Consider the following 17948-nt stretch of genomic DNA (forward strand, 5'->3'; position numbering starts at 1 on the left):
CCCTATGGTTGCTTGACTAAAAACAGACAAACAAAGATGATGAATAGCATGAGGGAATTTCTCTACAGTGTTTCAAATCAAGCACTTCTCCAAACTAACTAGAAACTGAGTTTCTCCCAACAATACTACTACTTGTTTTGTTCTGTCTTCACAGTTAGTTCTGTTGCTTTCTCTCCTCCAATCTGGAACTACTTAAAAAGTTAGATAAGTTCTGAGAGAAACTGTTACCTTCCTTGAAAATACCTCAGAGTAGAATATAGTCTTTACCTTCCTTGAAAATACCTCAGAGTAAAATATAGTCTCTTCTAATTGAGCTGGTTTTCATTAATATAGTTGGAATGGGGGAAAGAACAATGATATTTTAATGTTTCTTCCAGCTTTATGATTCTGTTTTAAAGAAATGAAAATAGTTTAACTACTTCAAAAATACCAGAGATTCCTATGTGGGACCACAAGTTAGCCTCAGAGAACTTGAAATTGAGATGGTTCTTTGAACACACCAGCAGTGAAAGGACATGTTGGGGGGTGTACTAAAAGATGGTTAAATGTATGACAACAACAACAAAAAAAAAAAACTCTGTGAACCCCCAAGGTAATCTGGATATCATCTTAGGTAAACAGAACTAAGAAACATCTACAGTTGTCTGAAACTTCAACTGCACTGTTCTCCATAGGCAATGAAAAGAGGAAAAAAAAAAAAAAAGATGAGAGGGAGAATGATCAGCCTGTACATAAGAAATGGGAAGCCCACAGAATTAAGAGCAAGCATTTTTTTACATAGCACCCTCCAAAACACGAGACCACACCTGGGAGACGCTGGCAAAGGCATCTGGGGTGAGAGGTACTCTTTTAATAAATAAATCACTGGCACCAACACATTCTACAGAGAAACTACTCACTATTATTCACCTGCCTCTGCATTCATTCAACACTCAGTAAAACTACCTTCTAATTATTAATATGACAATAATAAAAGAGTTTACCTAAACAAGGGACTTGAATATTCCAGTTAATGAAAATCATTACTCACTATAAATTAATACATCCATCTTAATTTATTTATCAGTCTTCTGTAAGTTTACTTAAAATGAATAAATTGTTCTTAACCTAAGCAACACAAAGTGCCCTGGTAAAGATATAATGTGGACATGCAAATCAAGGGTCACATGCTGAACCACAGGAAAAAATGAATAAAGATATTGCCAAGCATCAAGAGCATCCAACCATCTACTATGAATAAAACAAACTCATCATTACCTTCTTTGTCTTTTTAACTTTATATTGAAGTATAATATGTATTGATGGATCTTCAAATAGTTTTTGTTCTGGACCTGATACAGACAGTGCTGCCTTCAGCACATTTGGGGGTATATTTTAGAAGCAGAGTGAGTAAGGATGGGTAAGACCTGCTTTGGTAGGTGCTTCTGAGACAGTTCTTTCAAGGAGTTGAACTGGTTTTCATTCTCACCAGGAATATGAGGAGCAATTACTGCATATCTTCTTCAGTGCTTTATTATCTTCTTTTAATCTACAATAAATAGTGTGGCCCTCTGTGTTTACATAGTACACTGATTTCTTATGAATATGTTGAAATCAAAGAGTTATGAACTATGCAATTTGTTGCATCAAATACTGTATTAAATTAGCAATGCTGTATGAGCTCTCATGATGTATTACAGTAAGTGATGCAGACCCTTAGGTAAATTTATCTATTCCAACCAATCACTGGCAAATAACAAGTTACAACAATAACTTCCTAGCAACTGGAGTTTTAATGCAAAATGGATAATCCAGAAACTTCATTCATTTCTTCAAAGTAGAGGAGAAATAATTTTTACCACGATAGAAAATATGATACTTGTTTATTCAAAAAATGTTTTCAGGAACTTTGATTAGAAAGTTTAAAAGTCCCTAATGAAAATTCCTGTTTGGTTCAACAGTGATTAAAAGAATACCACCATTCAGATCCTAGCTGTCTAAAAATGAAAACTTCTTGTCTCTGAAAAGGAATTTTTTTTTTAAAGGAATGTTAACACAATTATGCAAATATGCAGAAAGGAGGAAAGACAAGATTTTAAGCCTCTTACTATGGCCCAAGACTGCATTTTCAAACCAAACTCAGTTTTTTTTTTTTTTTTTTTTTTTATTTGACAGAGAGAGACACAGCGAGAGAGGGAACACAAGCAGGGGGAGTGGGAGAGGGAGAAGCAGGCTTCCCGTGGAGCAGGGAGCCCGATGCGGGGCTCGATCCCAGGACCCTGAGATCATGACCTGAGCTGAAGGCAGACGCTTAACGACTGAGCCACCCAGGTGCCCCCAAACTCAGCTTTTATAGCTATTATTCTTTAAATCTAAAAACAATGGCAAAACAAACAAAAAATATTATGTGCACACCAGTTTTCTGATGTTAATCTAAAACAACTATGACCCCTGCTGTCCACATGTCTTTGCACATTTAAATTCTCAAGGCAAAGAACAGCATCCTTATGGAATATTCTTTGAGTTTCTAGTGAAAAAAGTCACTAGACTGGAAAACAATGCTAAGTCTAAAAATACACCTCTGATTCTCAAGAAAGGGACAATTCAGCAAAATATGAGGAAAGGACAAACATGTCAGTCTATGATAGTTCTACTTTTCCTGAAAGCTTCCCTGCAAACTAGCCACAGGCACCGTACCTGCCCTTCTCCAGCCCACTTCAGTGAACAGCTAGGCTGTAACGTATAAAGAATCACTCCAAATACTAAGTTTAAAAGGGCATATTAAGACATGTTGTTGCTGACAATTGCAACCTCTATTTTGATTGGTTCCTCAGATTTCTTAGTGTAAACTCAGGAGTTAATACAAGTTTCCCCAGGTACAGAAAAATATACTTAGTTGTAGATTAAGCATACTAGTAGGCCCTCCAGATGGGATTTTAATGTACCATTTAATGAAAAAGATTAATTGGACATCTCATTAGACCAAGGCAGTGTTTATTTACATATGCAATTTGGGATGAAGGGTGTAGAAAAGGGGAATTATTTTATTATTATTATTTTTGAGCATTTCCTGTAAGACAGTGACTGTGCTAAGTACTTTATGTGTATTTTCTCAAGTTAGTACTTGGGACACTATGAGCTATTGATTATTATCCAAATTTCAGAAAGTCTGAGTAAAACTGTCCAAGGTTACATGGTATCGAGTGGAAGAGCCAGGATCCAAGACCAAGTCTATGTGACTCCAAAGCACAGACTCTTATATTAAACCATCCTGCCTGCCATGTCCTACCATATTCAGGATTCAGAACACAGCACAGAGATCATCAGTTGTAACAAGTGCACCACCAGCTGGAGATGTTGATAATGTGGGAAGCTATGCATGTGTCAGGGCAGGAGCTAAACGAGAAATTTTTTTACCTTCCTCTCAATTTTGCAGTGAACCTAAAACTGATTGAAACAACAAAGTCTTTTTTAAAATAACAGCACAAAGAAACAGAGGAAGAAAAAGACAATTTCTTCAAAGACCAAAAGGACATATTTTCCTAACTCTATGAATTAAATTGAACAAATATTTATTGCCACTATGTAACTAGAACTTTGTCTTATTATAAAAGGAAATCAAACTGTGAAGACATGCTGCAAAAGGCAAAGGACAAGAACAGGTAATTTCCCAAAAGAAGAAATGCTTAATAAATCCTGGAAAACAAATTCAACCTCATTATTATTAAAAGATTGGGAGAAAAAAGATTGGATCAAAAAATAATGAGTTAACAGTTTTCACTTTTCATATTGGCAAAAGTTACCATTTGGCCCCAGTAAGTAATGGCAAGGATATATGGAAGTTGGTTGTGCTGTATATAGTTAGTAGGACTCTAAAATGGTTCAACCTGTTGTGAGTTGGGGAGCAATTCCACAAAGTCTAATCAAATTAAAAAAGAATATATCCTATCACTCAGCATGTCCATTTCTGGTAACATACCCTGAGAGAAATTTTTATACAGAACTGTGTGCAAGATGCATATATAAACATATTTTTGCAGCATTTTTTGTAACATTGAAGAATTAGGAACAACTTAGACATTCACCACTCAGGGAGCAGATATATTAAATACGGTCTACTCATATAATGAAATACTACATAGCAATTAAAAGGCATGAGCTATGTCAAAAATATAAGGTTACAGAAAACAAGCAGATATAGAACAACATGTCTAGTATAATAACAATGCTATTTACCAGAGTATGATGGGAATGGCTTCTCCCAGAACTGGGTGGTGCCTTTACTAGTATTTATGGAGATTTGTCAGATAGACATTAATAACAGACAAATGTAATTCAACTCATCAATAGCAAGATAGACAGACAGATAGAAACTGTGTCTGCATGTGCCTGAGTGTTTATCTATTCCACATCTATATTTATCTCTATATCTATCTAGTCACAGAAGAATAATGATGACCAGAAGAAAACACACCAAATTCACAACAGGACTGCCTCTAGGAATAGATATAAGTGAATTTGAAACTACAAGTGGTTGATAAAAGGAACTTTAGTTTTATTTGTAATATTTTAATTTTCTTTAGGAAATGATAGTAACAAACATAATGAAATATTAGTGCTATTCTGGGTGGTAGAACTGCAGTATTTATTTTTATTCATTCATTCAAAACATACAGTTTTGTACCAACAATATGCAATTCATCGTTCTTAGTGATGTGAATAAAATAGAGAAGCTCAAAACTCATATATTGTTTTTCATGTTATTCATTTTACTTTTATGTATTTTATTACCAAAACATTCTACAGTATTTTCAAAGAAAGAATGTGTCTTTCTCAGCAAAATAAACCTACAAAGGGATGAGCAAAAGCTGACTCACATAGAACAAACCATGGAAAAGAAAGGAAAGAACATTCATGACAGTTATTTAGTACATGGATATGCATTTTGGGCCAAGGAACCCACCTCTCTGGCTTACTTGAACTCTAGCTATCCCCCACCTCAACCTGGTTGTAGGCTTTGAAGAGATGGAGAGTCAGAGGCAGGAAATTTAGGCATTTTATGCTATTATTTTTTGGCACCACAACCCTTGCCAACCTGTTCATGAGTAATGCAATGTCCAACTCCCAGAGCTTGATGGTTTCTTCCTTCAGCACTTTAAAACATGCCATTCCATTGTCCAATGGCTTACATAATTTCTGAAAAGGAATTGGTAGTATTTCTTCTTCTTCTTCTCTCTCTCTCTCCTCTGCATATGCTTTTTTTCTCCAGCTGCTTGTAAGATTGTTTTCTTTATTATCAGACTGCAGCAATTTGATGGTAGTGTGGTTTGATGTGGCATTCTTTATGTTTATCCTGCTTGGAATTCATTCAGCTTTGTAGATCTGGGTGATTTTCGGCATTATTTCTCAGGATAATTTTTCTTCCTCTCCCCCACTCATGCTAGGACTTCAACTACACTTGGTGATTTCTCATAACTCATCAAGGCTCTGTGAGTTTGTTTGTTTTTTCTGATCACATTATTTTCTGGTTTTCATTTTGGATTTTTTCTATTCTTATCCATTCAAATTAATTGATTTTCTTCTGCAGTGTCAAATCTGCTGTTAATTTTATCCAAAGAGATTTCACATCAGAAACCGTATATTTCATCCCCAGAAGTTTCATTTGGTTCTTGTTTATATTTTCCATCTCTCTTTTCATTATGTTTATGTTTTCTTTACTTGACACTACAGAGCATGCTTACAATAGCTGTATTAGTTTTCTTTTTCTGATGTTATTATCTCTGAGTTTCTGAGTCTTCTTGCATTAATTTTTCAGGTTATGGGCCATATTATCTGCTTTTTTATATATCTAGAATTTTTCTTTGATTGATGGACGTTTTATATTAGTGAATGATAGATTTTTGGCAGGGGGCAGGAAGTTAAGTTACTGAAGATCAGTTTGATCCTTTCATACCTTTTTAAAAAGTTTATTTTAGAAAAGTTCAAGTAAAGACTACTCTTGGATTAATTTAATTCCATTTCTAAGTCATGACCCTTCTACAGTCTCTACTGAATGCCCCATATATTAAATAAGATCTCTCCACTTTGGCTGGTGGGAACTCAAATGATTCCCAGTCCTATGTGAACCCTGGAAATTGTTTAGTTCTCAGATTCTTGATAATTCTTTCCACAGAACTTGTCATTTCCTGTCTCATAGGGTCTTATCCTATGCATTCTCAGACTGGCATTCAGCTAAAACCTCAAAAAGATCCCTATGCACCTTTCTGGCACTCTTTCTCAGGGCAGCTCTCTCCTACTGAGTACTATGCCCTCAAAATTCTTCCCAGAACTCCATTCTCTGTATCTGTTGTTTAGGTTCTTTCTTTCTCCTTCACAGTCTGGAACTTACCTCCAGGTATAAAGTCTGGCTTATGTAGAGATAAACTTTTTTCCTTCTCAGTGATCATAGTCTCATGCTGCTTGTTTTCTAATGTCTGAAAATACTTGTTTTCTACAGGTTTTGTAGTTTTTTATTTGTTTGTGATGAGAGTAATTTCAAATCCTCTTACTCCTTCATGGCTAAAAGCAGAAGTTGAATTTCTTCTTCATTAACAATTGGAAATGTGGGATTCTAGTGGGATATTAATGCTAGTGGGAAAAATAAGCAGATAACATCAGATAAAACAAAGAAGACAGAGAATTACTTGAACCAGTTCCCTGTGTGAGCAAAAGTAAAAGGATGTACTATTTGTAGAATTGTAGTGGTTTATCTTAGATAAAATCATGGATGCTTCATGTTTGTGATTATAAGAGAGGAAATATTAGAGGTTAGGAAGAAAGCATAAAATGGTTATTTAGGAAAGTAGAAGGGTGAATGAACTAGCAAGATGAAGTAAGATTTCTAGGCAGCAAATTTCTAGATTTGAGGTTAGTAGTCCCGATTTTTCTTGAAGATTTTATTTATTTATTTCAGAGAAAGAGAGAGAAAGAGTGCACAAGCCGGGGGAGGGTCGGAGTGGGAGGGAAATGGAGAGAGAGAAAGTCTCAAGAAGACTCTGCGCTGAGTGCGGAGCCTGATGTGGGGCTCAATCCCACAACCCTGAGATGATGACCTGAGCCAAAACCAAGAGTTGGACGTTCAACCAACTGAGCCACCCAGATGCCCCCTCAATATTTTTAAATGAAGTATAATTAATATACAGTGTTATATTAGTTTCAAGTGTACAATATGACTCAACAATTCTATACATTACTCAGTGCTCATCATGATAAGTGTACTCACAATCCCCATTATCTATTTCATCCAACCCCTTCCCCACCTCCTCTGTAGCAATGACTAGTTTGTTCTACATGTTTAAGAGTATGTATTTTTGTCTTTTTTTGTTTATTTTTTCATTTGTTTGTTTTTCAAATTCCATTATGAGTGAAATTATATGGTATTTGTCATTCTCTGACTCATTTCACTTAGCATTATACCCTCTAGGTTCATCCATGTTGTTGCAAATGGCAGGATCTCATTCTTTTTTATGGCTGAGTAATATTCTATTGTGTGTATGTGTGTGTGTGTGTGTATATATATATATATATATATATATAATACATCTTCTTTATTCATTCATCTGTTGATGGACACTTGAGCTGCTTCCATGTCTTGTCTATTATAAATAATGCTGCAATAAACATACGGGTTTGTGTATCTTTTTTTTTTGGTAAATACCCAGTAGTGGAATTACTGGATCATATAGTAATTCCATTTTTTATTTTTTGAGGAACTTCCATACTGTTTTCCATACTGCTTTAGTGGCTACACCAATCTGCATTCCCACCAACAGTGCACAAATTTTCCTTTTTCTCCACATACTCGTCAACACTTGTTATTTCTTGTCTTTTTGATTCCAGCCATTCTGATGGGTATGAGGTGGTATCTCATTGTGGTTTTGATTTGCATTTCCCTGATGACCAGTGATGTTGAGCATCTTTTCATGTGTCTTTTAGCCATTTGTATGCCTTCCTTGAAAAAATGTTTATTCAGATCCTCTGCCCATTTTTTTATTTGGGTTATGTGGGGGGGGCTTGGTGTTGAATTGTATAAGTTCTTTATGTATTTTGCACATTAACCCTTTATCAGATATATCATTTACAAATATCTTCTCCCATACAATAAATTGCCTTTTTGTTTTGATGATGGGTTCCTTCACCTTGCAAAAGCTTTTTGTTTTGATGTAGTCCCAATAGTTTAATTTTGTTCATTTCCCTAGCCTGAAGAGAAATATCTAGAAAAATGTTGCAATGGCCAGTGTCAAAGAAATTAGTACTGTTGAATTTTAAATGAGAAAAAAAACTATTTTCAATCACTCATTTTCAAATAGTGTAGCTGCAGACCCAAGGGAAGGCAAAGATTTTGATTTAATCAGAGTTAAAGTTTCACTTTGGTGACCCAGAATTATATGGCTTTCTATTCCATTCACTCATTTGTTAATTTATGTGTTCATTCCTTTGCCATATATAGTAATGGCCCCTATAATATAAAAAATATCTATCTATCTCCAAGGTAATGGATACCCTCACTTATTTTTTTTCATTTGCATCTTTTTTATGCTCAGGGACTGTGTCCTGAAGCATGCTCAAATCTCACCTTTTGATCTCGATATTTTAAATAATTCTATTGCATAATTCTCATGTTTTATTTTTTCAACTTGGCCTGATTTGTGTCTAAGAGGAATAAAAAACTCAAGAAAATATATATACTTTGCTTTTAATCCTACTCTGATAACTTCAACACATTACATAAAGCACATGATGTTCATTTTAAAGTTAGTGCAATTTTATTTTCAGAACAGGATTTTTAACCCATAGTAGAATATCTTTATCAATAAATATTCATAGATTGTTTTGCTATTACTGCCTATTGCTTTTACTGGTTATATATAGAGAAATTTACTGTATGATCATTTTGAAAATATCAATGGACACAGCTACGCCATCCATTATTACATTACACATTCTTTGGGTATTATCTCATCTGTTCTTTTAAAAGTGATTGTCTGGGTGATGGACATTGGGGAGGGTAAGTACTATGGTGAGCGCTGTGAATTGTGTAAAACTGATTAATCAGAGACCTGTACCCCTGAAACAAATAATACATTAATGTTAATAAAAATTTTTTTAAAAAAGTGATTGTAACACAGCAATCTCAAGGCTGTTTCTCTTTCACTTGAGGATGTTTTAAGAAGCAAGGGATTTTATAGCTTATTTCTCAATCTAAAGATGTTCCATCATTCTGGGGGAAGGAGAAACTTCAAGTCATAAAAGTATGTCTATGATCCTTGTTTGCTCTTAACTTTAAAAATTTATAGATTGCTTTGGGTAGTATAGACATTTTAACAATGTTTGTTTTTCCAATCCGTGAGCATGGAATGCTTTTCCATTTCTTTGTGTCCTCTTCGATTTCTTTCGTAAGTGTTCTATAGTTTTCAGAGTACAGACCTTTTACTTCTTTACTTAGATTTATTCCTAGGTATCTTATTGTTTTTGGTGAAGTTGCAAATAGAATCAATTCCTTGATTTCTTTTTCTGCTGCTTCATTATTGGTGTATAAAAGTACAACAGATTTCTTGATTTTATATCCTTGACTTTGCTGAATTCATGTGAGTTCTAGCAATTTTTTGGTGGAGTCTATTGGGTTTTCTACATAGACTATCATGTCATCTGCAAATACTGAAAGTTTGACTTCTTCCTTGCTAGTGCAATCCCCATCAAAATACCACCAGCATTTTTCACAGAGCTAGAAAAAACAATCCTAAAATTTGTATGGAACCACAAAAGACACTGAATATCCAAAGCAAGCCTGAAAAAGAAAAAAAAAAAAAAAACTGGAGGCATCGCAATTCCACATTTCAAGCTATATTACAAAGCTGTAGTCATCAAGACAGTATGGTATTGGTACAAAAACAGACACATAGATCAATGGAACAGAATAGAGAACCCAGAAATAGACCCTCAACTATATGGTCAACTAATCTTCAACAAAGCAGGAAAGAATAAAAAAGACAGTCACTTCAACAAATGCTGTTGGGAAAAATGGACAGCCACATGCAGAAGAATGAAACTGGACCCCTCTCTTACACCATACACAAAAATGAATTCAAAATGGATGAAATACCTTAATATGAGACATGAATCAGAATCCTAGAGAACACAGAAGGAAACCTCTTTGACCTTGGCTGTAGCAACTTCTTACTAGACATGTCACCACAGGCAAGGGAAACAAAAGCAAAAATGAACTATTGGGACTTAATCAAGATAAAAAGCTTCTGCACAGCAAAGGAAACAGTCCACAAAACTAAAAGGCAACCTACAGAATGGGAGAAGATATTTGTAAACAATGTATCTGATAAAGGGTTAGTAACAAAAATCTACAAAGAACTTATCAAACTCAACAGCCAAAAAACAAATAACCCAGTTAAGAAATGGGCAGAAGACATGAATAGAAGATTTTCCATAAAAGACATCCAATTGGCTAACAGACACACCAAAAGATGCTCAACATCACTCATCATCAGGGAAATGTAAATCAAAACCATGATGAGATACCACCTCACACCTGCAGAATGGCTAGAATTAACAACACAAGAAACAACAGGTGTTGGCAAAGATGTGGAGAAAGGGGAACCCACTAGCACTGTTGGTGGGAATGCAAACTGATGCAGCCACTCTGGAAAACAGTACGGAGGTTCCTCAAAATGTTAGAAATAGAACCACCCTACAATCCAGCAATTGCACTACTAGGTATTTACCCAAAGGCTACAAAAATAGATTTGGAGGGATACAAGCACCTTGATGTTTATAGCAGCATTATCAACAATAGCCAAACTATGGAGAGAGCCCAAATGTCCATTGACTGATGAAGGGATAAAGAAGATGTGAGACACACACACACACACACACACACACACACACACACACACACAATGCAATATTACTCTGCCATCAAAAAGAAGAAAATCTTCCTATTTGCAAGGACATGGATGGAGGTAGAATGTATTATGCAAAGTGAAATAAGTCAGTCAGAGAAAGACAAATACCATGTGATTTCATTCATATGTGGAATTTAAGAAAGAAAACAGATGAACATATGGGAAGGAGGAAAAGAAAAAAAGGAGAGAGGGAAACAAGCCATAAATGACTCTTAAAGATAGAGAAGAAACTGAGGGTTGATGGAAGGAAGTGGGTGGGCGATGGGCATTAAGGAGGGCACTAGTGGTGATGAGCACTGGGTGTTGTATGTAAGTGATGAATCACTGAATTCTACTCTGGAAACCAATATTGCACTGTATGTTAACTACCTAAAATTTAAATTAAAAAAATAAATAAAATTTATAAAGTGCTACCTTTAAATTTTTAAACTTATAAAATACTATCAATGCATGAATAAACAAAAATTATATGATAAATCAGGACTTAAACCAATTAGAAAATAAGAAATTATTTTACGAAGTGAAATCTTAGTACCATTCACACTTTCTTCATAAATCATTTTCCTATTCCTATTTTTCTAAAGTCATAAATTACAGAAGTATAATGAATTTCCAAAATCAAGACCAGGACCTACGGTGTAACTGACAAAGTAGTGCTATTCCTCTTGAGGAAAGTTCTCCTCTACAATGAAAATCAATTCTCTAATTCTAAAGAACCATATATTTGAGTGTAGGAATGGGTCACTGCATTCTTCATGTTAAACAGTTTCACACTTGTATTGCTCTGACTGCCTTTCTGCATATATACTCAGTTTTGTCACACTCACTCTTTAAATGTTGCACTGAGAACTTGTACAGTTATGCAGTGGTTCTGATAAATGCAATGAGACCAGTGGAATTAATACTTCAATCTAAGTAATGCCTTTACTTTGACAACATTGTAATGCTGACTCATTTTGAGAAAGTGCTGCCATTTCAGTACGACCATTAGATTATATAAATTTATATAAGTTAAGGACAACTGCTACATTTTTCACTATTAAATTTTGTATTAAGGACAGTTGTTTCAGCCCATGAAGTCCTTATATTTTAATTTTGTTAATTAACTTTTTTTTGCTTTAATTCACAAGTATAATAAAAATGTCTCTTATTCAATTACTCAAGACATATTTATTTCGTGTTTTTTATGTTTAAGGCACTGTTAATCATATAGGTTAATTCATCTCTTGCTGTCATAAGGCTTACTACTTTTTATAGATTTCTAGGTCTTCATCCAAGTACATTAAAAAAACTAAGTAGAGCAGATTCATGGCTCAGCTTAGCTCAATTATCAGTCATCCCTATCCTCTTATACTAAGTGAAATACCCCTCTGAGCTCCTGCAGCCCAGTGTGTTCAGAAACCAGTATACAAACTCTGAGCACACAGCACTCGGCACGACACCAAATCCCCACGATGTGCCTTCTCCATCCGAGTCTTAACTTTTCACCTCAACATCCCAATCATCAGCCACTGCATTTATTTTAGTATTTTCTGAATATGTGTTAGCTGAGCTATTGAACTAGACAAACGAGGACAAGTACAGAGCCTTGGAGCATGATATCCATTCACACCCCCCACTTGCCCTCAGTTCTCTGTCACTTCTCTGATGCTCCTTTACCAAAGTTGGCTTCACCCCTCTCTTTATATAATACCTTTAATTGCCCCACTGTAGCCCACTGTATTATAAGTACTAGTTTAGTTGTCTTATCCTCCAGATTCCTGGCTCCATAACGGAAAGTATGTTTATCTTCCCCATTCTTACATCCCCAGCGCCTCACAGTGTGCCTATCACAGAGTAAGAGCCCATTAATAATCATTTGTAAAGTAAATTGATGGAATTCCGGGCATGCCACGACATGATGTGCCACTTTGGCATGTGCGTTATCTCTTTAAGGCCCAAAAATCAAGACAATCAAAGCCAAAAGACTCAAGAAGAGCTTTTTACTTTTCCCTTGACTGTCTAAAAGAATTTAGATGGGGGCTCAAATCAGGAAGAGCTATCACCAGTGTAGGGGCAAGGGCAGGCCCCTCAAGATGAGCCACTTTGGTTTGTGGACTATTTTGAGCTGAAAGCAATCAAGACCTTGAAGGCTTAAAAAAAAAAAAAATTGCCCCTCTTTTAACTATATAGAAGAATCTAAATTGGGGGTCTTTCCCAGCATAAGAAGGTTTTAGCAGAGATAAATTTTATCTGAGTGACCCAACTGTTTAGCAGGGCAAACATCTAATTACCAAACATCTGCTCTTATTTCCCCATGAAGTGCATTCCTTCCCTTTAAAGTCCCAGACCCCAGCCCCTTCTCCTCAGTTCAGGATGACATATATACCTCCTAGTGCCTGTCTTTGGAATTTCCACATCTGTGTGGATTCCCCATACCTATGAAGTTAATCTCTCTCATGGCAATTTGATTCTTAGTGCAGCTAGAGGGAACTTGAAGGCGACAGGTAATTCTTGCTCCCCAAAGCCAGAGATAACTTTTTTTTATAGCAGAAAGACTTATCCGCATGGCATGGCAAACATCTGTTTACCAATCATTAGCTCTCCTGTCTTCTATGAATTATCTTCCTCCCCTTTGAAGTCCCAGACCCTTGCCCCGTTCTCCTTAGTTCAAGATGGCATATAAGCCTCAAATGCCTGTCCAAGAGCCTCACACACCTTTGTGGGGCTCCTGTATGTGTAAGACTTCTTTTTCTCCTGTTAATCTGTCTTATATCAATTTAATCATTAGACCAGCCAGAGAACCTAGAAGGTAAGAAGGAAAAGTTTTTCTACCCCTACAGAATGAATGATCCATACTATTTAAGGGACCTTTCTAAATTGCTTATAACTTTGATTAAAAGGGAAAAAATGTTTAAATATGAAAACCTTTTTAGTCTTGCATAGCTGCATACAATTAAAATCTCTGATGTGTTAGGTTAACATGGAATACACATGCTATTTCACACAGTCTGACACTTACCCACATTTCAATATTTTATCTCAGTATTTCTCCATATGGACCCAAAAGAAAAATTCATTTTTCTGAGTTGTAGGCACTTCTCTTTCTTTTGTATATTTTATTGGGCACTTAAACACATAATTCTGAGAATTCCTTCTTTCTCTTTTACTAAACATTATTGTTTAACTCTTACATGAAAATTTTAAGTGCATATGTCTAACTTCTCAAATGACTAAACTTTTTTTTAAATATTTTATTTATTTATTTGACAGAGAAAGAGAGACTACAAGCGGGGGCGTGGCAGAGGGAGAGGGAGAAGCAGGCTCCCCGTGGAGCAGGGAGCCAGCCCAATGCGGACTCGATCCCAGGACCCTGGGATCATGACCTGAGCCAAAGGCAGATGCTTAACCGCCTGAGCCACCCAGGCCCTGACTGAACATTTCTTGAGGACAGGGTCTGCATGTTGTTTTATCTTCATACATTCTGATATCTCAGTGTTCAATTCAGTGTTTAATCAATATTGCATTAATTATTGCTTAAAATCTACGAACATGGAGAGTTGGGTATTTCTATTTTTCAAAAAAGAATTTCTAAATTCCTTTTTTTTTAATCGTAAGAACTATTAAAGTCACTCAAGTTTACTCACTTCTTTGTAGATCTGCCTATATGCAAAATTTTGCTGAGTTCTACATCAGAAAATAAGAATATTGGTATTTTAAAAATGTTAATTCCTACCTTTTTATTTTATGAAGTCAGATTAAGTTTGGAAAATCCTCAGTTCTTTCTGCCAGTTACTAGTGACCTTTTATATTATTCACTAAGTCAACTGATGTTGACCTAGATAAATCCAATCCTTATTGCAGTTATATTTCTATAAATATAACTGAACATGACTATATGTTATATATAAATATAACAGAACATGACTATATCAGCTATTTTTATATCATTTCTATTTTTTTATTATTATAATAGATAAAAACTATTTTGGGGATGTGTAATTTAAGATCATTACTAGGTCTGCAACATGACCAGATGAAGTAAAAGACTCAGGTGGGGCTGTTAACCAGAGCTCCTCAGCTGCCTTCCACATGGCATCACCATGTGGTGTGGGCTTCTTACAGCATGGAGGCTAAATGAGCAAGCATTATGAGAGGAAAAGCTCTAGTGTGTACGTGTTACCAGCCTTTGAATGCATCATGCTTTGTAACGTTCCATCCCAAAGTAACTACAGGAGGGTGCTACCCAGTGGGGAGCAATGGAAGGGCCCCCAGCAGGGAGAAGCATACCCTCACTGACGTGGTTTCAAATTGAAGTACATAGTGATAACAAAAAGCAGACAAACTCTCAGTTGATTTTATCACAATTTTTAAATTCTCTAGAGGCAATGTCTGCCTTCCAGGGCTGACTGCCCCCATTCCCTTTGGCACAGCACTGAACTACAAAATGCATGGATATTGGAGGCATAGTTCATTTGGGGACCACCAAAGTTGCAGTCAACCACAATGTGAGGAGTATTTTAAATCAAAGAGTTTGGGCAGTTCATTAAAAATGGTGAATAAAGGAAAAGAAGAGTCAAAAGTTATAGTGAAGAGTGTCAAGCCTGAATGCCTTAGAATATTGGTTGTTTCTAAGAAACTAAATAATAATATTCCTGAGGCAAGAGGTGTTATAGTAAGATAAGATGGGTTTAGTGTAAAATGCTGACAAAATGTACAGGTGGAAATTTCCCAAATGTAATTGAAAATATGCCCATAATTAGTATTCGGGGGATGACTAGAAATACAGGTTGTCTGTGTGAGATATTAAAGCATGGAGAGAAGGAGATGGAGTAAGTTAAACTCTGCAGGGATGCTCACATGGAAATGGGAACAAGAGGACTTGTTCTTGCCTGCACTGTCAGGAAACACAATGTGGTGAGAAGGGACAGGAATCGGGAAAAAGATACCAAAGAAGGAGAAAGCTTCAAGAAGTAGGAGATACTTAACTAGGCCAAATGCTAGAAGTAAATATGGTAATAAGGATATCCGAAAGTAGGCCAATTAACTTAGCCACCGGGATGTCCCTTCCAACAGAACATTTCGGTTGAATAGCACAGAAGAGTCAGGCTGTAAGCGTTATGGAGGAGAAACCATGGCAATCTACTGATCTTAACAGCACCCAGCATGTGAGTGATCACTCTATAATTTGCATGGGCTTAACATACAATATCTTATTTACTACAACAACCCTGTAAGGTAGGTCAGAATAACCACATTTCATAATGTCAGAAAAATTACCTCAAACTTGGAAACAGGTAAGAGAGTACAGTTTCTTTTTTCTTTTCAGTGCAACACTAGACATGACTTTTATTGTCTGAGCAATTTACAAGTCTGAGAGGCAAAGGTTAATTCAAAGATTTTTGCCTCATGGAGATGCAAATAATTTCTCTCTGGTGGAACAGGTAATGTCTATTGGATATTAACCAATCTGGTATCTAAACAAGCAGTTTTCTTATAAAATTTTTCTCAAATTGTTGATTATTCCTAACTTTTCAAATACTCTTTTGCTGATTTTGAAATCCCGGTTGTTCCCTCACTGCAGTTTCCTAGGGAGAGTAGCAGTCAAGGACTGGAAAGGCGGGGTGCCCCCCCAGCCCGGGCTGGAGATGGTCACGTGCATATCTGCATCCCTAAAGCAAGTATCTCAGCCCAGAGGGGGCCTTGGCTAAGGAACCTATCTCCCCTCTGACTCAGCACCTGCCCACTTCTAGCCCTGCCCCTGCAGTCTATCCCCAGACCTGGGGTTCATAAACACCCACGAGCCTTTTGTTCAGAGGCTGTGGGATAATCCCCCGTTGGTGCTGCCTTCATCAGAACCTCTCCAGGTGATGCTTCATACTGGGAAATTGGAATACCAGGAAACTAGCACCTCTTTTTGTTTCTTGCCTGCACTGTCATAATAAGTGAATAAGGCTCGTTATTCTCATGACCTTCACACCTGGCAGCTCATCATGTGCAAAGCACAACATTAGCAATTCGATATAACTAGAAATTATGGATACCAGGAAAGGGATAGTGGGTAGGGAAATTGCTTAATAATGATAATTAACATTTGAGTGGTTACATTTTGCCAGTGTAGGGGAGGAAACATAATTTTCCTTCTACTCTTCTAGGTTCTTGGTGGAGGACTCTCTCCCCCTAATAAAAGACAGATTAACAGGAGAAAAACAAAAATATGGTTCATAACACGTGTACCTCCTGTATGCATGGGAGAAACCTCAGAGAACAGTGACTCCCTAAAATGGCCCAATACACCCCCTAAGATACCATCTCCAGCTACAGACAGATGTGGGGACAAAGGGAGGCAGTTATGGAAGGTTACCAGGAAGAGTGAACAGTGACAAAGGTTTTACAAGTAACAAGCACAGTAAACACTGTAGGGTTGTTTGCAGCTTTAGTCCCTGCCTCCTCCATCGATAAGCTTTTCTAGAGATTCAGGCATCCTCTCTTCCAGACACAGGGAGGGAGACACTCCTACAAAGGAGATTCCCCTCGTATGTGTAATACCTCTTACAAAAGGGTAACTTCTACTTCGTTCTCAGAGCTCCACCTGTGTCTGCTATTTCCTAAAAAGTAATCAATATGCCAAAGAGACATTTTTTGGATGGTATGTGTTGCTCCCATTCACCAGGCATGCTGCTATCACTTTCAAAGGGTTATTTATTGTTTATTTAGTAATCACAGCAGCCCAAATAGGTAGGGGCTATAGCTCTGCTAACTTTACAAACAAGGGACCTGAGGTTTGGGTTGGTTGAATACTTGCCCACCTCACAGAGCTAGTATTTTGCAGAGCCAAGATTGGAATGCAGGTGGCCGATGCTTTGAACCTACACATTTAATTAAAAGACTCAAAGATTGCCTGCAGATATTTGCCATCAAGGAGAGCAGAGTAAGAAGAGTTGATGGCAATATCACCAGTAGGACTGATGATAATAATCTGAACAGAAGAAAAAAAGGAATCGGTCTGGAAAAAATACTGGAGCCATAGAGATA

Source organism: Halichoerus grypus, chromosome 7, assembly GCF_964656455.1.
Source record: "Halichoerus grypus chromosome 7, mHalGry1.hap1.1, whole genome shotgun sequence".
Lineage (NCBI taxonomy): Eukaryota > Metazoa > Chordata > Mammalia > Carnivora > Phocidae > Halichoerus > Halichoerus grypus.